This window comes from Taudactylus pleione, unplaced genomic scaffold (genome assembly GCF_031769625.1).
Source record: "Taudactylus pleione unplaced genomic scaffold, aTauple2 ptg000021l, whole genome shotgun sequence".
Classification (NCBI taxonomy): domain Eukaryota; kingdom Metazoa; phylum Chordata; class Amphibia; order Anura; family Myobatrachidae; genus Taudactylus; species Taudactylus pleione.
The window spans coordinates 8,194,275-8,218,577 of NW_028284423.1; positions in this window are offsets into that span (position 1 = coordinate 8,194,275).

Sequence of the window (24,303 nt, forward strand, 5' to 3'; positions counted from 1 at the left end):
TACAAATCAGTCGTAGTCTATCTAGACAATATTTTAATCTTCTCTCAAGATCTCCAGTCACATCACTCCCAAGTCAAGGAAGTTCTTCTCCAGGTAAGAAGAAATTTGCTTTTCTGCAAGCTGGAGAAATGCACGTTCGAGACTCCGTCCATTCCATTCCTTGGATACATCATCTCTGGAACTGGACTTCAAATGGATCCGCAAAAACTCCAGGCCATTCTCGACTGGTCCTTGCCTACCACGTTAAAGTCCATTCAGCGATTTTTAGGATTTGCTAACTACTATCGCAAGTTTGTTAAAGGATTCTCTTCCCTGGTTGCTCCTATTACAGTTCTTACCCGGAAAGGAGCGAATCCCAGTCTATGGTCTCCTGAAGCTACCTCTGCATTCCATCAGTTGAAACAAGCCTTCATTTCTGCACCAGTGTTGAAACAACCCGATTTGACTCACGCCTTCATTCTGGAAGTAGATGCCTCTACGGAAGGGGTAGGAGCTGTTCTCTCCCAACAATTTGACGATGGGAATTTACACCCCTGTTGTTTCTTCTCTAGGAGATTCCTACCTGCAGAGAGGAACTACTCCATCGGAGGCCAAGAGCTTCTTGCGATAAAACTGGCTCTAGAAGAATGGCGTTACCTGTTGGAAGGGGCTCAATACCCCATTTCAGTTTTCACAGATCACAAAAATTTGCTCTATTTGCAAACAGCTCACTATTTGAATCCCAGACAGGCCAGATGGGCACTGTTTTTCCCTCGCTTTGATTTTAAACTTTCCTATTGTCCTGATCCCCAGAATACTAAGGCTGATGCCTTATCTCGTTCTTTGAACTCAGAACAAGATCAAGTTCAGGAACTTTCTTCTCCAATTCTGGATCCTCCGTCATTTGCTTCTACTAAGCTCACTCCTGACCCTCCTCGGGGAAAGACCTTCATTGCACCAGATCTACATAAAAAGTTACTTCATTGGGCCCATGCTTCTTGATGTTCTGGACACACTGGTGTGGAGAAGACTGTCAAGTTTACTCAGTGGTCCTATTGGTGGCCTACCATAAAAACGGACGTACAAGACTTCGTTGCTTCCTGTATTAAATGTGCCCAACACAAGATTTCCAGACGAACATCTCCTGGTCTGCTGCATCCGTTGGCTGTTCCTCAACAGCCTTGGTCCCATTTATCCATGGACTTTATCACGGAATTGCCACCATCTCAGGGTCACAATACTATCTGGGTCATCGTTGACAGGTTCTCCAAAATGGCTCACTTCGTTCCCCTGACAAGTCTGCCATCTGCATCTCAGCTTCCACAACTTTTTATTAAAGAGATCTTCCGTTTACACGCCCTTCCCCAAGAAATTATCTCTGACAGAGGAGTCCAGTTTGTGGCAAAATTCTGGAGATCCCTATGCTCAGCTCTCCAAGTGAAACTCAAGTATTCCACGGCCTATCATCCTCAGACTAATGGGCAAACGGAGAGGGTGAACGAAGATTTTGAACAGTTCCTTCGCTTGTTTTTTTCATCTTCTCAAGACGATTGGCTGGAGCTTCTGCCGTGGGCTGAATTTGCCCATAATGATCGTTACCACTCCTCCACTGAGAATACACCGTTCTATACCGTATACGGTCGTCATCCTCATTTGCCTGGATTTCCATCACTGCCAGTTATTGACGTACCAGATGTTAAAGATACTTTTCAACATCTCACAGCTATCTGGTGAAAGGTGCATTCTTCACTGCTGAAGGCTTCTGTGCGCTACAAAAATTTTGCAGATCCAAATTTTGCAGCTCCGCGATTTATTGGCCCGTTTCCTGTAGAAAGAATGATCAATCCTGTGGCTGCCAAATTAAAATTACCTTCTGTTCTACAAATTCCTAATTCTTTCCATGTGTCACTTTTAAAGCCGACGAGAACAAGAATTTCGAAGTAAAAAGTATCCTGGATTCCCGTTGTCGATACGGTCTACTCCAATTTCTCATTTATTGGAAGGGCTATGGTCCAGAAGAGAGGATGTGGATTTTTGCTACCGATGTTCATGCTCCTCATTAAGAGCTTCCATTCCAAATTTCCTCACAAACCAAGGAAGTGTCCGGAGTCCACTGTCACAAACCGTGCTAGAGACCTCCGCCTCAGACCCCTGCATCTTCCCATACGTCTGTGCCATCGCTGCCTGCTGAGACGTTGGCCTGCTGTTCCAGTGATTTCCGATACGGTGCCTTTGCTTGAGGATCGTCTGCAGCATCCCCGCTGTAGCCTGAGTCCCTCTGCCGCAGATCCACGCGCGCCAGCATACAAGTTTTCTGGAACATGGGCGCAGCCATCTTGGGCCAGGTCAGGTGATACTCGTGCATCCAGTCAGCAGCAGTCTCAAGTTGCTTCAGCCAATCTGCTTCAGCCTGATGGTATAAAAGACCTTCCTGTAGCACATGCTGATTGCCAGTGCAACAATGTCCATTGCTGCAGCGTGACCTATGTTCCTGAGCTCCCTGTGTGAAACCTATGCTTCCCAGCATAACAAAGCAATTCTCCAGTGCAATCCATGTTACTCCAGTCCAGAGTCAATTACCAATTCTCCAGTTCAATCCACGTTACTCCAGTCCGGAGTCACTTATTAGTTCAGCTAGTTCCAAGACTACAGTTCCTTTTCTAAGTACAGAGACTATTCAGAGACTTTGACCTACAGTTCCATTCAGCATCTTCTAGTTGCGTTTTCTCTGCCCAGAGGACTCTAGTATTTCATCCTGAATTGCATCCTCTCTTATTCCTACTGTATGAGCAGAAAGTATATTAAACCGTCCGGTTTCAAACCATCTACTGATCCTGTTATCTCTGTCCAACACCCCAGTTCGGGTACTCAACTCCAAGGTCCTCAGTCCGTGGCAGTGTAAACTTAATGACCTGGAGGGTGGGGTGCCTCAGACATAACAACATTTGTGTTGGGGCTCCCAGATAAGGTGGAGGGCATCACACATAAGAAGTTTTTGGAATCCTATCTAGTGGACAATATTGGACAGATGAGTTTTCTCTCCAGTTTGTTGTTGAATGGGCTCACCTGATCGCTATCTGTGATCTTTCCCCTGGTGCCTCTTCCCAGACATTTACTGTCAAACTCCTGCACTTTTGAGACCAAGACACTGTACTTAATTTGGCTAAAACCAAATGCTCCTTGCAGGGGCATAACTAGGTATTTGAAGGCCCCATAGCAAAAGTTTGTAAGGGCACCTATGTACCATCTAATGCTGAAAAATATATGTAACACATGTAACTTTGACAAGGAAGATGCCCCCCCCCCCTAAGCTCTGAGCCCCATAGCAGCTGCACCCCTTGCACCTATGGTAGTTACTCCTATGACTCCTGGGAATATAATGGACACAATTGTTTTCTCCAGATTACCTGTGGAGGTGCAGAAGTCACATTCCTACTTTGTTCCTTTTAGACAGTGGCTTCAGGATCTCCAACTTCCGTGTGCCATGTTGTTCTCTGCCCGGCATGGCTTGTCCCTGATGACAGGATCCACTTCTTTGACTCTCCTTTTGGCTGACTATTAAGTAAGTTTATCCTTTGGAGCTTGTTCACTGTCTTAGTTGGGACTAATATCTGTTATATACTATTCACTGTTTTGTTACTGTGCATTGTTTGTGCACAGACTTACTATTAACTGGAGTCAGGAATAGCAATGCGGCTTGCTGCAATCAGGAGCCTGGGAGTCCGGATGTGACTTATTGCTCTGGAAATATCTGAGCTTCAGGGAAGACTTACATAGCAGTTGGTGGTCACTGATTGGCTGCCAGAGCCGGCAGAGGCAAGGAGCACTCTGGAGGGAAAGCGGTCACCTGACATATATACAAACATGGCAACGTCCATGCAACAGCTTAAAGAACTAAGGTAAGTAGAAAACCTCACCTGCAGTACAGGTAACAAAGGTAAGTCACATGATAATTCACCTAGTACATGAGTGCTGAAAGTCATGATCGTGACAATGGCTTTGTCACCATGGGGTACATTGTTACTCCCGTTTCTCCTCCTGTCATCGCATTTTCTCTAGAATAAACTAAGCTTTAGTGTCTCACTTCCTACTCCCAAAAGGTGAGGCAGTGCAATATCTACATCATGGGATTTTGGACCACTCCCCTCTGCAGCTAGTGGTTAATCTTAACCTCCCTCTGGGAAATTATTTTGGAAATTTACCATTTTGGCTGTCGCATTAGGGAGTATCTTGTGTACTTCTCGCTCTGTTAGAGTGTTATTTCACAGATAATGCTGAGTGCACATCTCCCTCTATTGTTTGGGATGTACTTAAGGTTTTTTTAGCGTGGTAGTCAGAGTTGCCCAAATAAAGATGAGAAAAGAGGCTAAACTAGAACATAGGTGTTGTTTACTGGAAGAAAAATATATCAGTCGTTTAGCAGCTGACAGTGTGCATAAGGAATGGACTGACCACCTACTAGATAAGTCTAAGAGGCAGTTCCTCTTAGACTTATCCAGCACAATGGGCGTGGTTCCGATGTGGACGGCTGTGCAATACAGTCCAACTAAAATGCAAATTAGCAGGAAGTGTCTATAGGAAATAGAAACCTCCTGCATGCATTTGTAGTCGGAGTGCAGTGTCTGCAGATGCTGCTTCGGATCACCATCCCTCAGCCTGTCTGTGTTAGCTGAAGCTTACTCAGCCTCTCAGTCGGAAACCCCTCTGCCAGGCCCAGCAAGTCTGTGTTCAACGACGCAGACCCTGGACTTGGCCTGCCTACAAAACAGGGATGACACGCCCTGCTTTGTACAACACTCCACTTGTCAAGGCTGTCAATTTTGCTGGGCTAAGAGGGGTCTGCAAGTGATCACCCATGTGCAGATCCATTTATATCCGAGTCTCCCTTATGGGCTTTGCTTAAGTCCCTCTCCTCTTTGTAGACATATCTGTTTTATAATTCTCCTTACTGCATGAGGTGGGCAAGGGTGGGCTTCAGACCCACTGGGAGTAGCAGCTAGAGGCTATAGCTGATGAATGTTTATCCTGAGTGCTCACAGGCTTCATACATCGTCAGCTAGATTTAAACAAATTTGTCTGGACTCTAGTTAAGCTGTGTAGATGGGTCTCGTCAGCCTGTCCAAAATGAGACTCCAGATGCGGACTTCCAGCATTTCTGTGTAGGTGTCCTGCTCTGAAGTCTCCAAATTTGATACTTAGTAGGTACCCTCCTTTGCTGTCCCCTGGCTTTTTTATTTTTGGTCTACATCTCAAGGACTTCTTGAATCAATATTTGCAGCTTTATGTTAATTATTTCCTGATGTTAGTTAATTGTCTGCATTGCCAGGTGGATGGCTTCACAAGCTCCAACTCAACAGAGCTGGATTGGCTTGGTGAATTCCACGGTTGCACATGAATGCTTCCTGTATAATAATGGACAATACACTCTCAAATTTGATCCTCGAGGAAGAAATCGGATTGTGCATCAGAAGGGGAGTCCTCCACTTTCTAGGTTCCATGTGTATACCTCTGGTGCATCCACACTGTTATGACATGTTGTGCTCATTACTTGTGGGCTTGTATAATTGGTGGTCTAATGGTGATACCTAATTTTGATAGCAACGGCGGCTTTTGGATGCTAGTGGTCACGTTTGGAGCAAAACAGGCTCAGACATCCGATGGAGTGGCGGTTCTGATGAGTATTCTTCCCCTAACCTTACTCTAGTGCCAAGTTCTTGCCTCCCTCCCCTTACAGCCTACCTCTCCCTAGTGCCTAACCCTCCCTAATGTTGACATTGTGAAAATGTCAGGATTTCACATGTTGACGAATCAGAACACATCTTATTGACCAACATATAATACAAAGGGGATCCTAGTGACTGTCATACATTACAAAAAGCATCTTCATGACTGCGTAAAATACAGACATAACACAGAAAGTATCCCAGTTTATTATCTTTTATGTATATGGTACCACAAGGGTTACAGATGGGAGTGGGCCCTGCTCATGGGAGTTTACAATCCACGGGATAAGTAGTGTTCACTCTAGTATAAAAAATGGGTATATTTCCAGGCGCCAATAATGATATCACAAGCAGCACTCCTATCCTCAAATGAAGTTATACCCTAAAATAACTGAACAATATAGACATAAACAAAGAATGTACCGTATATACTCGAGTATGTCGACCCGACTATAAGCCGAGGTACCTAATTTTACCACAAAAAACTGGGAAAACTTATTGACTCGAGTATAAGCCTAGGGTGGGAAATGCAGCAGCTACTGGTAGTAATCCCCCCCTGGTACTGCTCCCAGTAGTAATCCCCCCTGGTAGTGCCCCCAGTAGTAATATCGCCCCCTGGTAGTGCCCCCTGTAGTAATATCCCCCCTGGTAGTGCCTCCAGTAGTAATCCCCCCCTGGTAGTGCCCCCAGTAGTAACCTCCCCGGTAGTGTACCCAGTAGTAATATCGCCCCCTGGTAGTGCCCCCTGTAGTAATATCCCCCCTGGTAGTGCCCCCAGTAGTAATCCCCCTGGTAGTGCCCCAGTATTAATCCCCCCCTGGTAGTGCCCCCAGTAGTAATCCCCCCTGGTACTGCCCCCAGTAGTAGCCCCCCCAGTAGAGAGAAAAAAAAACACCTGAAACCCCGCTCCTGGTCCCGACGCTGCTACCGGCTCCTCCGGCCACTTTGCATTATGGGAGAGACGTCATGACATCATGACGTCTCTCCCATTACCCACTGCGGGAGCCGGAAGATGGCTCCTGCAGTGGGAGCAGCAGCAGCCGATGAGAGTCTGACAGACTCTCATCGGCTGCTAATTACAACAAACACAGCTGTCGGCACCGGCGGCTGTGTGTTTGGCACTGTGTAGTGCTGACTGAACTCCATCCGGTCAGCGCTAAACACGCGGTGCAGCTGTGTCACAGAGACACGGTCTGCACCGCGGCCCGCATGGTACGCAGCTGAGTGAGGCGCCCTCCAATATGTGGTGCCCTACTCAGCTGCATAACGGGAGAACCGGCCCTGGTCCTGGAGTATCACTCAAGTATAAGCCGAGGGGGGCTTTTTCAGCACAAAAAATGTGCTGAAAAACTTGGCTTATACTCGAGTATATACGGTACTTGTGACTAGAGTGCGCTGATATCAGCTTCAAAGAAGGAAGAAAAAGAAGATGCACATATAATAAAAGATGAATACTTTCCTCCTATATGCAATCGGGGTGGTTCCCGTATCTCTGGGTTCTCCTTTTTCCCTTATGTGTCCAATGTCATAAAAAAACACAATAAATGGGAAAGGAACTGTAGTGTAATCAAATCATAACAGAGTAGTTTATTAACACAAAGAAAATTAAGATGAAATAAAAAAATTCATATGAATATCGTTCTTATGGATAAAATGAGGTATAATCCATACACATCATATGGAGTGTTATGGTTAACAAGATGTGTAATTACCAGACATCCCCTTGCATAAAAGCTTGTAGAATAGCAATGTGGAAGCATCCGGATGCTCCGCCTAGATTCCTTTGTGCCAGGGGATAGTGCCAGGAACGTCCACACCAGGAATCTTCAGTCTACACCACGGGCCAACGCGTTTTGAGAGTCACAGCTCTCTTCCTCAAGGCAATGTCACAGGGGCGCCGGACCTAGATCAAGGGTAATGAAAAGAGGGCGTGTATTTATGATGCATCCCCTTTTCGTCACTCTTGGGGGCGTGCCCGGCACTTATGGACATGCCGGGAAGCCTCCAAGTGCCACAGTCACTGTGAATGGATGTGGGCATTCAATCACCGGCGGTGACCGCTGCTCTGCTGTTTTTCCCACCCGTGGGACACTGCGGCCCGCGGGTGGAGGTTTGAATCTACAAGCTGTTTCAGTGGGGTGCCACGCTGGAGGGCAGTGTGCTTTCTGCCCTTCAGAAATAGGGCAGCGCACGGCGCCCTGCTGAAACAGCCTATCGGGAACACTAGATAAGTAGACAATGAGGGATAGGAGATTAGAGATGGGGCAAACAGAGTATCGTCAGTTAAAAGGTTGGAAGCAAAGGTTGGAAGCAAGTGTGAACATGATGGGCATTCCAAAGTTTGACAGCTTTGGAGAAATCCTTCAGGTAGTTAAAGGAAAGTATATTGTCATTGATGGAGTAGAAGAGCTGCATATATTTCTTCATTTAGAAATTAAGGAAAAATAGACATTGTGTCATCATCAAATATGACCAAACTATTCCACCAGTTGGAGGACCTCCTGATGGAAGAGATGCGCAACTGGTGGGATGGTATCTCACTACAACACTATATAGATAAAAATATTCCAAGAGGTCTAAGATTGTTCAAAAACATATCCATCAATGACAACCCAGACCTCACTGGAAAGTGGAATGCCACACTGGATGCATGTTCTGTATCTCTAATAAGATTATTGATAGAATACAGGGAACATAAAGTAGCAGGGATTATAGAAAAAAATTATAAATTGAAGGAAGAGCTCATTCAATTTAAAGATAGAGTGGAATTTAAAGAAAAAGACTCCCATCACAAATGAGAAAGTAGTGAATTTTGAAAAGGAATTATTAAACAATAAATTGCACAAATTCTCAATAGATCTAAATGACTATGAAAAAGACAGAGTAAGAACTTATAATAAAAAAATAGACCCTTCCAACCAGAATATAGTACATTAAAAACAGACATATCCATCCCCATCCAATTATAAAGCAAAAAATGCCCCAAGTTATTTTAATATTCAAGAAAGAGGTAACATGAAATCAAATATTCAGCCCCATCCTGACCACTAGACCTAGGCATAGAAGCAATTCGCCTCCTTCTACTTCTAAGGATTTTGTATCCAAGGAAGACAGACTGAAACACTACCATCACAGATATCCATTTGGTCCCTTCAAACAAGCTACCCCAAAAAGACCAAGAGACCTAGGGGAAGAAGAGGAAAGGGGAAAACAAAAAAGGAGATTATAAAAAGAAATTCAGAAGGGGTATTTAATATCTCAACAAGAAAATTAACAGATATGGAACTGAGGGTATTAAATAAAGGACTAAATTATGCCCCTATTAAAGAACCTAATATATTAAAATTATTTTTAGATTTAAACAAATATGTGAGGATACTTTTCAGAAAATGCTATTTTGCAAACAAAAAATGAAAGTCACTACAAGGGAGACCTGTCCAATTGTATTGGATAGGGAGGACATGGAAATGGTATATTGGAAAGTTTGCAAGACAAGCCTGAATCCACTTCAGATGATCTTTGTTTCATCTATGTAGATAGTAGTGGACCCCTTAACAAACAATACAACTTCAGAAATAGATCTAGCTTCTTCCCTTTGGAACAAAAAAGTGCAGCAATCGATCTTCTAAAATGAGACACTAGAAGACTTTAAATGTCTCTGCAAATCACGGGATAATGGGGTGAATCCAAGAGGCAATTTGAATAAGGGGGAACGTAAAGCCCTAAAAGGCCTGAGGGAGGACACGTCAATTGTGATTAAATCAGCAGACAAAGGCGGTGGGATTGTTGTCCAGAATAGAAGCGACTACATCTTAAAAGCCCATAGACAATTGCTAGACGAAGATTTCTATGTGGTTTTGGATGGCAATCCCACCCCAAGTTTAAATCACAGTTGAAACATATGTTGGATGAAGCATTGGAAAAAGGGATTTTACACAAAAAAGAGGCACAATTTTTATTTTTACAACACCCAATCCTATTTTTTTATCATCTCCCCAAAATTCACAAGACACTTTGTGCACCACCGGGGAGACCTATAATTTCGGGAATCGGTTCACTCACCTCTAATTTGTCCTTTTTACGTTGATACACACTTACAAGCTCACGTCGTCAATATAAAATCACACATTAAAGATACAGCCTATATTCTCCAGGAAATGTTGGGATTCAAGTGGACTCCAGGGTGCGGTTTTCTCACCCTGGATGTACAAGCCCTATATACTCACATCCCACACCACAAAGGAGTGGAGGCAAGTAAATATTTTCTGGAGCAAGATGGGACTCTTTCAGAGGGACGACGTGATCTTATTTTGGATTCAATTTGGTTTACTTTAATGCACAATTATTTTTTATTTGATTCCACATATTATTTATAAGTACAGGAGACGACCATGGGGACCAAGTTTGCGCCTAGTTATGCTAATCTCTATATGGGCCGCTTCGAAAGAAGAATATGTTTGTTGCGGCCCATATAGAGATAACCTGGTCCTCTATGGCCATTATATTGATGATTTATTTATTATTTGGAAAGGGGGTTCTGATTTAGCATGTGAATTTGTAAAATATTGGAACACTAACACTTATAATTTAAAATTCACACACACTTTTTGTTTTGATAAAATAGATTATCTTGACGTGTTCTTCCTCATAGAGAAAGAAAACACAGTAATTGCTTCAAATTATAAGAAACCTGTTGGTACAGGTAACTACATTATCAGAGTGGACACTACCGTCCCTGGATAACTAATATCCCAAGGAACCAAATTATGCGTCTCAGATGCAACTGTGAAAAGGAAGAGGACTTTACGATCCAAATGGAAGAAATGCTAAGTGACTCTAGAAAGCGGGGGTATCCTGAGTTTCTGTTAGAGGAAGCAAAAATTAATGCCTCATCTTTAAATTGATCTCATTTGTTAAAGGTTCAAGGACCTGAAGCACAAGCACAAATAGAAAGGTCGGAGAGTAGGAATAAAAACATCAGAAAAATTGGTGAAGGAGAGTTTGTTCTATTTATTTCAAAATATAATAATAAATCTGGTAAAATCAAAAAGATTATTAAATCGAACTACTCTATACTTAGACAGGACCCCATCCTGTCAAAATGTATTCAGGATACCCCTAATGTCATCATCAGTAGAAGCACAAACTTGAAAAATATTCTAGCCCCAAGTGAATTAAGACAAAATATTACCAACAGGTCAGCAGCCAGCACTTTGTTACCATCGAAACTATTAGGATGCTTCAAGTGCAATAAGTCCATTTGTTTAACATATAGCTACATCCAAAATAAAAGTACTCATGTAACTTCAACTTCTAACCAACAAACTTTTCCTATTTATCAATTTTTTAACTGCGAGTCGACTTATTGTATTTATATCTTAGAGTGTCCATGCTCATTACAATATGTAGGAAGAACAACTCGAGCAGTCAAATTGAGATTTAGGGAACATAGATTGAATATCATAAAGAAACTTCATAATCATAGTGTCTCAAGACATTTTTCAATTGTTCATGCAGCAAATCCTACAGGCCTTAATCTAACCATTATCGAGCATATCCTAGGTACTAAACGAGGGGGTGATAGATTCAAATGTTTGTGTTTGGGAGAGTCCTCTTGGATTTTCAAGTTGGACACTCTACATCCCAAGGGACTCAATTTAGCTTTGGACTTTACTTGCACTGAATGATTTAACAGGTGGTTCAACATGTCCTAACTAGTGGGGTGTTCGGCTGGGCCCGCCATTGTGCAAGCAGACATCGGTCGCTACATTAGCGATGGATCCCGCGGACATTATACCCGATGTTGATATGGGATAGTCTTATAGTATTGCTTTTTTGGTTAGTCTTTCTATATTCATTTAGTATTTGGAGCACTATGGCAACATTAAATTAATGGAGCATCACATCAGAATATAGATTCACTAATATAGTTAGGTTACATCTGTAATCTTATCTTATTTTATATATTATATTTGTTTGTTTTCATCTAATATGGATAAGTCCTACCCATGATTGAGATTTGTATGGGAGATTTTTTTATACCAATCCCCAAGGGACTTAGCGTAGAACTAAGGGTCAGATCAGGAAAGCTAAGCATGTATATGTTTGGTCAAGTTGGGGATGGGAGACCTGGCTAAGTAAGTTGTTAGTGGTTGGAAGGTGTTTAAAGCTTCGGATATAGCAGAAAGCATGTTTATTTGTTTGTACATGTATAAATAAAATTAAAGAAAGATATGATTTATTATTATCTACAAAGAAATTAGGAGAAAATTTTGGTTAAACAAGGCTTTTCTGAGTGTTTTAAAATTAAAACAATTTCAAAAACAGTTTTTAATGTATGATAAATATTTATTTGCTCAATTATATAGATGTGTGCACAATTTATTCACACGTGTGTAAGGAAAGATTAATAGTGCCCACTGATATATCTTTTTGAAAAAAACTAAATGTATGAGAGTTAAACATCTATGGTATCAAGTAGAGACTTATGAGCCAGTTCACACAGCTGAAAGTAACCAGCAATCAATTAAACTGTCCCTTCTGTGTGGAATTAATCAATCAAACCATGGGCTTATAAGGACGATTAGGAGCCACTAACCCTTGTCTTGGAAAAGCTCACAACATGGAGTGAAACTAGTCGACGAAAGGGTTACGATCGCTGGAATAGAGGAAGATACCCAAGCCCGTCACTTTGCACCTTTGGTCATTGAAGTGAGCCCTGCAGACCAGATAAACTATTCCGGAGCTACAGCCACAGAGGATTAACAGCCATATACTATTACCATCTGTGGCAACTAAGACTGAAATATCTGTAGAAGGGTAAGGACACTTTGATACGGCCTGTGTAAGCACCTACAGTGCACAAATCTCTGGTGGAGAGAGATATATATCCACTAAAAACTAAACAAATGACTGTGGATTTTGGACATTCTCTCATACAGTATATTCCAGCATGAAACATATATACTAAACAAAAGTATTTGATCAGCGTAACAACTGAGCGCTACAGAGCCAGATTGTGTGTAATACATGTTTTTAGTGTTGTGAGTCAAGTTAAAGAGCATATGTATTGAATGTAATAAATTGTGAAAAATTTTTTTAAGAGAAGCCTTGTCCTTGGTACATCAGACAGGTGCTACCATATTGCAACAAGTGTTTTATTATGTATACATTCCTTACAAGCGCAGTTCAATAATTTGTTAGTGTGTGCTTTGGTGGACCAGATGGTACTGGTAGATGAACTAGCTGCATAAACGGAGAATTCTTTACTACCCACTTATTATCCTACTCCTATTTAATCAAAGCGCAAGGATACTGAATGCTAAGCCATTAGTATCCAGAAACTATCGCGTTTTCCTGTTCCGCTCTCATATAGGAAGTGCTGATATTAGGCTTACCTAGCTCTTTAGTATTTTTGACCCCCTTCTGCATTCCATTGTATGACCCAGTCTGCCTTTTGACCCCTCTTGACTAGCAGATTTCACTACCATCCTTTGACACTAGGAACTTCGAGTACCCTTATTTGTGTACTGTGCACTTTGAAGACCAAACCACCTTGAGGAGGTCCCTGGAGATGATCATCAGTGTATTAGACTTTAATCTCCATGTTCCTCATAGTGTCAATACCAGCTGATAGTTTTAGAATCTAAATTCTGCACTGTTTGTTATAGAGTAATTGTGAGCGAAAATAAGACTGGAGATGTAGGGAGGACGGGAGATTGAGGGATTTGTAGGTGATTGAGAGCAGTTTGAAGTTGAGTCTATAGGAGACGGGGAGAAACAGTGTTAAGGGTAGACGGAAGAGGGATGTGTGGCAGAATTCAAGAGGCCAGAGAAGAATACTGTAGATAGCAGAAATTTTGAATGGTCTCCACAAGTGGGAAAGTGCCTGATCGTGAAAGTATTGAATAGGTGGAAGTGGCACTATTAGAAAAGGGACCAAATGTGGGGGGAGAAAGAGAGGGCAGAGTCCTGTATAACACCTAGGCAGCAAACTTGTTGAAGAGAGTACAGAGAATATGTCAAAGGAGGGGAGAAGGAAGGGGAACCATGTCTGAGGGAAAAGAATATTACTGTGGTTTTAGTGATGATGAGATTAAGAACATCCTGGGTCAACCAATAGGAGATGGTTGACAGGTGGGTGATACGGCAGAAGACTGGGAGAAATCAGGGGAAGAAAAACATATGGGTATCATTAGCATTAAGGTGGTGTTGGAAGCCTAAGGTGATTGTTTTTCTTGATCCAATCAGTGGCATCACTAGGGGGTGTGGGCCACACCAGTTGACACCATCCGAAGAGGTGACACCAAAATAACAGTTACTTTGCTATTTTGATGTCACTCCCTCGTATAGTGTCACCAAGCAGCGCTGCAGCACTGAATGATGACGTGCGCAAGTCATCCACACTATGCTGGGAGAGGCTGGGGGCACACAACAGGGGGCATGGCCTTGCGAGGATTACCTAAGTGCCACACTGGGTGTCACCACCCATAGTGATGCCACTGATTCCACTGGTCTCTTAAAGCATGTTAGTTCATTCTGTTCAGTTGGATATAGTTCCTAATTTACACGTCCTTCATACAACTACGGGTATCGCTAAGATTCTAATTTGCAGAATAGCTTACACTCTTATTATTGAGAGAAGAGTTGTAGATATCTATATAATAAATGAGAAAGTGTGTGTGTCTGTCTGTCTTTTATGCAAGGCCAGAGTTTTGTACCTAGCTCCACCAAATTTGGAATGGTTGTGTAGTTTGCCCAGGATTAGGTTTTTACACACTGTCACACAATCCCATAAAACTGAGACACTCTTATTTACACAGGTTGTAGGGCTGGCTTCAAACTCACACTGTCACACTCTTCTCTCTTCCAAAGTGCTTTGTTATATCACTTTTCCAACAGCCGCATAGATAAAATACAGAGTTAGTTATCCCTCTGTGTTTGGTTGTTAAACTTTGACATTAAACTGTGTGCATTATTAGCATTTCACTCAATCTTATCTTACAGCAGCCACCCTTGGGGTCTTAGCAGAGTGCCAGACATGCTCATGAGCAGCGTAGCACTTAATACATTCAGACTGTGGCAGACAGCATAATCAACCCACAATCTTTAATCCTAGCAAAGCTTAGCATATGGAGATTATAAACGGCAGGGGAGATTGATCGCAGCCACACAGTGCCACTGCGGGCGGTCCCCCTTCTGTTCAGGAACGGGACTCCAGTCCCGGCATATTCCCTTATGGTAGCCCTGCTAGACATGGCTTTCAATGTTGGTCTGCAGGGTGATTTCAGGAGGTGATTCCGCTGTGGACGCAGTGACAGGAATCACGCAGATTCATGATTATCGTGTATCTGCGCATGAGTCTGTCCTGTACTGCACATGTGTAGTATGGGTCTGCGATCCCACACGCAGACTGTCAGTCTGCTGCCATTTCTGGACAGGGAGGGGGTGGCGATGGCCTATGTTTCCCAAAACTGAGGTGTCTCATCATGATTAGGGAGGAGTGGAGAGGCCAGGATCTCCGTCGCTGATGGAGATTTTCTGTCCTCTTTTAATCATCTGCGGCGGCCGGCTTGCGAAGGGATCGCAGATGATACAATGCGTCCTTGGATGTAGCTCATATCAGTAATGCATTACCATATTACAGCTATCAGTTGCTAACATGTGTCAGGAACTGTATGGGAAAAAGCCAGGGGGTTAGGGTGGCTAGGGAACAAGCAGGTAAGTGACAGTGCTAGGTTTCACTATTGCAGCCAAACCCAGGTATGGCTATACCTGCCCAGTCTACCAGAACACTGGTGGTCAGCGTGAGGGCTGAAACAACACACTGTAGATACTTTGTGGAAAACACCAGATAGCATAACAATCACTGGAACAGCGAAGTTTATCAGCAGTTCCCTGATCCTGGAGTCAGACTTAAATACCCCTGGGTAGCTGGTCATTGGATCAGAGGATCAGCTGAGTGACCACAGAACAACCATTGGGAGAGACTAGTCAGGTGATATGGACCAACATGGCTGCTCCCATGCCTGGCACCCCGGAAAAGAGGACGCATGCACGGAAGCCCTAGCACCCCCAGGGAGAATACTCAGACACAACTCACCTCCACTCCCAGCGATTGAACACCTAAGCACAAGGACGACAGCGTGGAGGTGAGTAGTGGCCGATCCCAGGCTGCATCCTGACAACATGTTTGCAGCTGCAAATGCATATCCATCCGCAGCTGAATCACCCCTCTGTTCTGCAAGTGATTTTGGAAGCTATACTTATTACTGTTCTATAAATCAGTCTGCTCCTGATATACCCCATTCCAAATGGTATGAGAATACGCCTGTCTGCACTGTCATTTACTCCTAATATGCATAGTTAAGGTTATAGGCAAGGACTATGTAAAAAAATGAAGGCTGCAGCTGTACTGCAGGGTCCAGTCTTCAACCCAGCAACGCCAGGTATCCCAGCTAGTTTATATACTAAGCGGGAAAGTCTGTGTGCCTGTCTGTTTGTCCTTTATGCACAGCCAGAGTTCTGTATCTAGCTCCACCAAATTTGGCATGGTGGTGTAGTTTGACCGGGTTTAGATTTTTGGCTATGTTTGAAGTTCATCATGGCCATGGAGATCTCCGTAATGCCCACCAAGTAGGCTGTGGAGTCTTTGATTTGAAATTTTGGTTTAAGCAAGTTCGTTCAGGATGTCTTCTAGTGTCTAAAACTGTACTGATCTGAAGGCACATGCTAATATTTACCAGTAGGGGACAGGCAGAGCTCCAAAGGAAGAGCAGTGAGTTGAAGGATCAACTGTCAAACTGCACCTACACTGACAGTTACTAATTTCTTCCAAGCATATTTTTATATACCATGGACTCCAATTTTAGTCTGTAGAGATTTCTGCTTGGCAATGATTTCTGTTCTGCAGTGATTTGGGAAGCTATACTGATTTCTATCCTGTAAGTCAATCTGCTCCTGATATTCCCCATTCCAAACAGTGAGAGAATATGCATGTGTGCACTGTCATTTACTCCTAAATTGTATTGTTACCAAACTGTGAAAGACTTTTGTGATCCTTGTCAAAGTTTTCTCCCTTTAGTATACCACATTCAAACTAAGTTTAGTTCTTTTCACTTGTCAGCCTTCAAAAGTTTGGTCCTTTTCAGGACCATTCACTGTTAAAGAACAACCAAATGTAATAGGTCGCGATTCTGTGTTTTTTTGTGAGTTTGACATTTAATTCGCATTGTTTTTTGAACTCCCAAATGTAATAGGGTGCAAGAGCACACAATTTCACATGTTTCTAACCTTTTGCAAATTTGCAATTTTCAAACTCGCATCCAGATGTTTCCCAATGTTAAAGATACAACTCGCCAAATGTAATAGAGTGTGAGTTATAAATTCGCAACCCAAACTTTACTAAAAATTGCAAAACTTTAGACCAAGTTCAGATATGCGAGTTTAATTACACTTTCATAAATTTAATAATTCTGAAGCTAATTTACCCATGTGAACTCCATCGATCATAATCACATCCCTATATAAACCAAACCTACAGCCATTGCACCTGTGAGAAATGGAGTTTGTACAGTCTTCATTGGAGCTGTATGTTTGTGGCCTGCTTTCTATGGAGGAGCTGTGCAGGAGGAGGGCACAGGAGCATCACCAGATCCAGGTCCATATTAGGCTTCATGCCAGGCGAGGATATCGACTGAGGATGGACCTGGACTCCCTCTCAGATTATGAGGTGGTTCAGTTATTTAGATGACCCTATATGAGCAGGTAAGAGATGATTTGGAGCCTTTGGCTGGTAGTAACTATGCAGTGCCCGGGCTACATAAATTAATGTGTTCCCTGCATTTTTTTGCCACTGGCTCATTTCAGTCAGTGAGTGCTAGAGTGCTGGCTATTACACAAGCCACTTTCTCAAGGCATTTATCTCAAGTGTTATCTGCCCTGAAGAAGTTGTGGCGAACATATATCCCTCGTTGTGAGTCCGAGTGGCAGGACCTTTCTATCGGTTCTCAGTATTGATTAATGTGCTGGGAGCCATAGACTGCACCCACGTTGGGATTAGATCACCACACTTGAGGTAGGGAAATCGTTATATGACCAAATGTAGCTTGAAATTTGCTGAAAATAATGTTTTTTATCCCAGCTTTCTATGACTTTTCTGCACTGAGATATTGCATTTACCCCAAACTTCTGCAACAGTGAAAAATGTCATACGCCATGATACAAAAATGGCCGCCATCTTCATATGAAGGTAAATAAAAATCAAGTAATGGTGGTTTCTGACTACTGACTTACAGGGAACCGGATCTAACAGTAGACGCTCAATACACTCATTCTCACCCCTGGGTGAGCAGATAGTATGCTCTCATATCATTCACTGCTGGCCAAAATGATGTGCAGCAGCTGCTACCCTGCCACTGTGAAAAGGAAGTAGTCTATTATCTGATCTTATTTCTATTTTTTCTTCATCTATATTCTTTGTTGGGTACCTGTAGTAAGTAAAACATGCGACTATTTGATATCCCGCTCTAAACAGATATACGTATACATATATTAATATTTTTAGGGTTATTTCACTAGTTATGTGTTGACTCATTACATCGCCTATATATTATGTGGATACAATGACGATTAGAATGCAGAGAGTTTTTATATCTATGTTAATCCCTATGATTACTGAAGGGGATAAGCCATACTACTGTGTTTGCTGGTAAACCGATTAGTCACTGTACCTGGATTGTTGCATATTGTATTGGTTATAATATTGTGATGATGGTATATCCAGAAAGATAATTGGTGATTATACCTTTATTTCATTTCTGGATTTACCCTGCAATATTTCACTAGTTTTCTTGTATGTGAAATTATTATTTTAAACCATTAAATTTTTGTTCTTTGTTTTTGTTTTTGGTGTTCTTTGTAATGATCTATGTCTGATGTGTGGACTCTGGCTGCTATAATTTTTTAATGCATATTGAAATAAAGGTTATATTTTTACTTCATAAATATCTGTATTTGAGTGCCCCCATAAAAGAGAGTTCTGTTTTTTCTCTCCAAAACAATTTTCTTAATAACTTACAGGGGTCATCACTCACAAAAAAATATTTTTTTTCAAAAATGGTCAAGCAACCTATTCCTTTACTTCTGGAAAATTTAATATGGATTGACCCCCCTGCCACAAAGGGAAGAAAAACAAGATCGGTAGTCCTAGTTGGTTGTATGAGAGGAGTCTGAAGGGAGGTGTTGCTATGGAGGATTTGCAAATTTTTTGTGAAAGTGGGTCAGGATATATGTTCTGGAAGAAACCATCCAAGATTAGCAAAGTCAAGTTTAGTTCATAAAAGGCAGCAGGCAGGTCAGGCATGAGAGAGAGGTGATTGCTGAGTGAAGAGAGTCCAATGAGGAGGAGAAACTAGTGGGGTCAAGATTCTTGATATTTCACTTAGTAAGGGTAGCCTTAGGAGATGGAGGAGAGAAAAATATTGAAGTAGTGGAAGTGGTGGTTGGAGAGGGAGAAGGGGGAAATATTGAAGACCGTACAGATGTGAATAAAGCCCAGGTCGAGGGAGTGACCACCGATGTGGAAGCAGGAGCATTGACAGAGTTTAAATTTCTTTCTCCTTCCTCCTTTTCTATTCTTCCTCCTCATCCTGTGATGTAAATTTTATATATAGTATAGGTCTTGGACTTTTATTGGCTTGCCCTGATATTAGATTGCTTTGTGCTCCTCCAATCGTGGCTCAGCACAGAATCCTATGATGACTATTTAAGATTTACAGTTACTTAGTGAACAAAGATAAGTATTGGACAAATTAAAAGACTATGTAACAATGACAAGTAACAAGTTTCTTAATACAACACAGCATAAAGCATCAAATGACAGTTCCATCCACACCAAAGCAAAATGGAGTTGCTGAAATGAAGAACAGAACACTGACTGACATAATGAGATTCATGCTAACAGATAGACACATAACATAAAATACATCAGCATTTTTTAAAGCAAATAATTTGTTTATATTTCTGAATAAAAATGGGGTAAGCTACTAAACTGAACAGTGTAAGGGTTCCAAATGATACAGGATCTTAGACCCATTAACGGACTATGAAACTATGAAGACCTAAGGGCCTTGGAAGGATTACATACAGAGGAGAAATCCAACTCTAAACAGACCACCAATACATATTCTGAAACATGGCCTTGCTAGACTTAGATATGGAGGAGAATTCAAACACTGAACAGGCCAGCAATGCATTTTTTGAACAAATAATGAGTTTAGTGCAAGGTTGGGCACCATGCATGAGAGCACACAGTAAAAAACAGTGGATGAAATAAGGTGCTCTCATACTGTATATAGCTGCAATTACCATACAGTACCTGAACATTCTGTAAAGACAAATGTATAAAATCTGATTAAGAAGAATTAAGAGGAAATAATATTGATGCCCAATAATCAAACCTGGATCCTGACTGAACTGCTATCAGGGAGAAAGGTCATAAGTTGCAATTGGAAGACAAATGTAATACTAATGGTAAAGTTCATTGTAAAGCCTCTACGTGAAGACAGGCATCATTAGCTACTGAGAAAAATTAGTCTAGCATCATCTGTTGAGAAAGGGTGTTGCACGAGTATTGCACCAACAGCAGGCTAAGTATTGCTTGAAGAACTACTCGAAGGGTGGAGCTGTATTTTAAGTTCACACTGTTGTAGTTTCTCTTACTGTCTTAATAATGTATTTTTTTCCAGAATATTGTTTGTAATCTTTCATGACATCTTTTGAAGTTTATATGTACCGGTCATAGTAAAGTTTATCCCACAGTCTTTCCCTGAATGTTTGACTATGTATATTCTGCAATAAATAATTATAATAACTAAGCTTGATCAGACCAAACCAACCTGGCACTGTATTCCATCAGTACTGCCATGGTAACCACAGGCTTTACCTAAGCCTTTGACAGAATCGGACAGTAATAATATTGTTATTCATTTTATTTATGTTTGGAATATCATGCCTGTCTGCTGGAAAATAACACAATTACTGATGGGGTGCTGAAGCAGTAATACAATTTATACATCAATAAAAGCACAGGAAATGGGAGCTAAGGCTGGTTGTGAAATTAGGACCTGATAAGGAGATGTATGCCAATACCCCCGCAGCTGTAAATGTGTACGCAGCGGCTGTGTGAAAATAAGCAAATGTTGCAGCCGCCACTATTTGTGGTCGCAGATCAGTCGATAATCGCCTTCTGAGTAACCCTATGATCGCGAAGAATGGACATGGCAACTGAGACACTGGAGCCATTTTTACTACTGCATACGTGCTGAGATATGCCCCGAAAACGGTTGCAAAATGTCTGCATTTGATTCGACCCCACCGTTGCTGCCCACAAATGGTCCCCGCATGTCAATCACTTCGCAAATAAATCCTCACTGCAAGCAACAATGAAACTTGACGCATGCATAGTGCGACTCTTACACATGCACAAATCACCAATTGTTGCTCAACTGTGTACACGACTGCATTGTGTCTATCTCAGGATCAGGCCCTAAGATTTTTTTGCTTTACTTTAATACACTTAATTTTAAAAAAGAATATAATCTAATACTTTATTAAACAAAATATATTTCAGATGTTTGTAATGATAGCTGCTGACCTGGCACCAATAACTTTGCATACAGATTGCAAGCAAGCAAATTTATGTCATCTGTGTATAATCACTTGAGTGTCAAACAGATCCACTTGAGTGATGTATTAAAGTTACTTTCATTAACAACTCTAAACCTTTTAGCAAAGGAAAAAGAAAAGGTGATTCTATGTTTATATTGTCGCTCATCTATACCCTCTACTGAGCAGAAAATAACATTTTATTTATGCCATTTTTACAATGTTCATCCCTAAGGAACTGTACAGATAAATACACTTAAGTGGACAGGGCAATACTGGACAATGTAACATGCCCAGGATTATGACTTGTAGTAGATAAAGAAAGGTTCTCAAGAAATTTCCTGTCGTACACTCTATCACATCCAATTAAAACTACAGACACATAAAATAATAGCAGTATATACAATGATATGTTATGCTTGCCTGAATATGCTCCTAAAAATCTTATTTGTAAGCTACTAACTACTCTGTTGATTTATATTAGTTTGTCTTAGATATAAAGAAAAAAAATCATAGTTCCTTATCCTCTGCACCACTATGCAAATCCATGCACTGCTGCCCATTGTTTCCAGGACCCTATTCAAGGTTCTCACCTTCAAAGGTCTCAAAAACGTCTCCCTTTCATACTTCCCTTGTCTTACCTCTCACCTACAACTCTCCTTCTCTCTGTTAACCACTTCTCCTGTCTCCAAAATTTCTCCTATACTGTTTTCCATTTATGGATCTCCCTGCTCTGCCTATTGACTCTCCTCCAACCTGCAATCTTTAAAACTCTCTCAAAACTGACCTCTTGGCTATAGCCTATCCTACTCCAACATGATACAGACTTCTGCAAGGTCTACCAGCTCCAGACCCATGTCCACTGTTTTCCACTAGATCTGAATGTCTCAGCATTGCCCTCTCCTTCTAGACTGTACGTTCTCACAAGGGCCTTCTCTTTTGTTTCACAACTTTATCGCCTTTGTCGTCCTCCTCTGTAAATATCTTTATGTTCTTTGGATAATTTGTAACTCTGTGTTTTTTATTTGAATTAATCTGCAGTTTGCGTGGAACAATTCAGACTGGCTGTGGAATCTGCTGCTGCTAACTGTTCTTAATTTTTGGATGACTGACATTTCCAGTTCCTGCTTTCTAACTTGAAATCACCCCCCTTCCCTCAGTTTCTTTCCAAACTATGCTATGAATTGTTTCTATTATACCCCAGTTGTTTCCCTTAGAAGCTGATCCTCAATCCTCATTATTGAAGCATTATGTTAGCTGACACTTCAGAACAGAATGACTGACATGCTGTGGCCATTTGGGGGTGGGATAGGGGTGGCGACAGCCAGTGTTCTAGAAAATGGGAGGGTGTTGGCCCCATATTCTGGGCATGCTGAGACCAGTGTCTGCGTCATCCAACACAGCTTCAATGGCCCCTGCTATGTGAAAGTACTGGTCATCCTTATGGTTACTCAGATAGCCGATGTTCATGCAAGAGATCTGATGGCTGCATCTTCGGATGCAGCAGTGGATCACATAAGCCGTCAGGAGGTGTCTATATACACAAGACGTCTCATGCAGCATTTACATAAGTATGCATTGCCGCTGCCTACAAAGACGCAGCGGTGATGCGATTAGCGTACAACTTTGAATCAGGCCCAAAGTCAACAGTGCATGTTTCATATAAAATTGAAGGGAAGGGGGACAGGAAGGGACAAAGAAAGGGTAGAGGGAGGAAGGATAGTTATAGGAAGGGGGTCGGAGTTCCATATGGAGAGAAATTGTCAGACCTGGATGTCAATGAAAGTTAAAACAAATTAAAGATCAATGGAGGATTGATTATGCCATGAGGTCCAAGGAGATCATACTTTCAGGAAGGAAGCTGGGGAACTCCTCAGGATGCTCGTGATGTACTACATTTGATATACGTACCAGATCCTGTTACAGACTAAGGCAGACAAATTTTTCTAAAATCTAGGAGCCAGGATGAAAGTGTAGGAGCCAGATCACTGTCCCCCCAAAAAAATTACAGGAGTGATTGAGGAGCACAGCTCTGTGTGGTATGCAACCTTTATATACACTATACTAGTCCACAAAATGGTTGCAGTTGAATGGATATAGTAAAATGGAGGCCCCCTCACTGCTCTGCACAGCTCCCCTGCTCCACCCCTCACCCTCCAGTAATAATGGACCACATTTCATATAAAACAATGGTGCCAGAAAGTACAATAGAACCCTCCTCCCCTTGTGGTCACACCACTATCCCTCTGAAGCTGCTCCACAATCCCTGGCCACGCATAGACCCTATTACCGGGGTGCTCTATGCAGCCAGTGATAGGAGACAGTAGACAGCTGGGACGTGCAGGAGGATCAGCGTAGACTGAGACAGACAGAATCGGTCAGCGCAGGCCAGGATGGAGAGGAGTCGTCAGCACAGGATGGGACAGACAGGAGGAGTCAGCACAGCCCTAGATGGACACCAGGCACAGCAGTCACCGCAGACGACACTCAGCACATCCTCTCCTGTGCATGAAATGAATGCCGCAATACTATAGGCACGAATCTCCACGGGAGCTGATGAGGATCTGCTTCCTCCCTCACTGCAAAATCTGGTAGCCATGGCGACCTGGCCCCTGGGATTTGTCAAGCCCTGGACTAAGGCAATAGTGGTGAACAGTAGATGCTTCCAGGATGCAGCAAATTGGCAAAATGTTGCAGCACTCATGATATGACATAGCAATTTGAAGGTGTGTTTAGGGCTGATAGGGAGAGGGATGAGTATGTACTTTGGTCAAGAGGGATTAGTAGAACAAGAATCTGGGAAGCAAGGGCAATGAGTTCCTTCCAAAAGGGCTGAAGCTTGGGGCAGCTCTACCAAATGTGCAGAAAAGAATCTTGCTCACTGCAATTTCTTCAACAGGTGTCTGAGACAGAACTTGGAGCTGGATGGGGACAA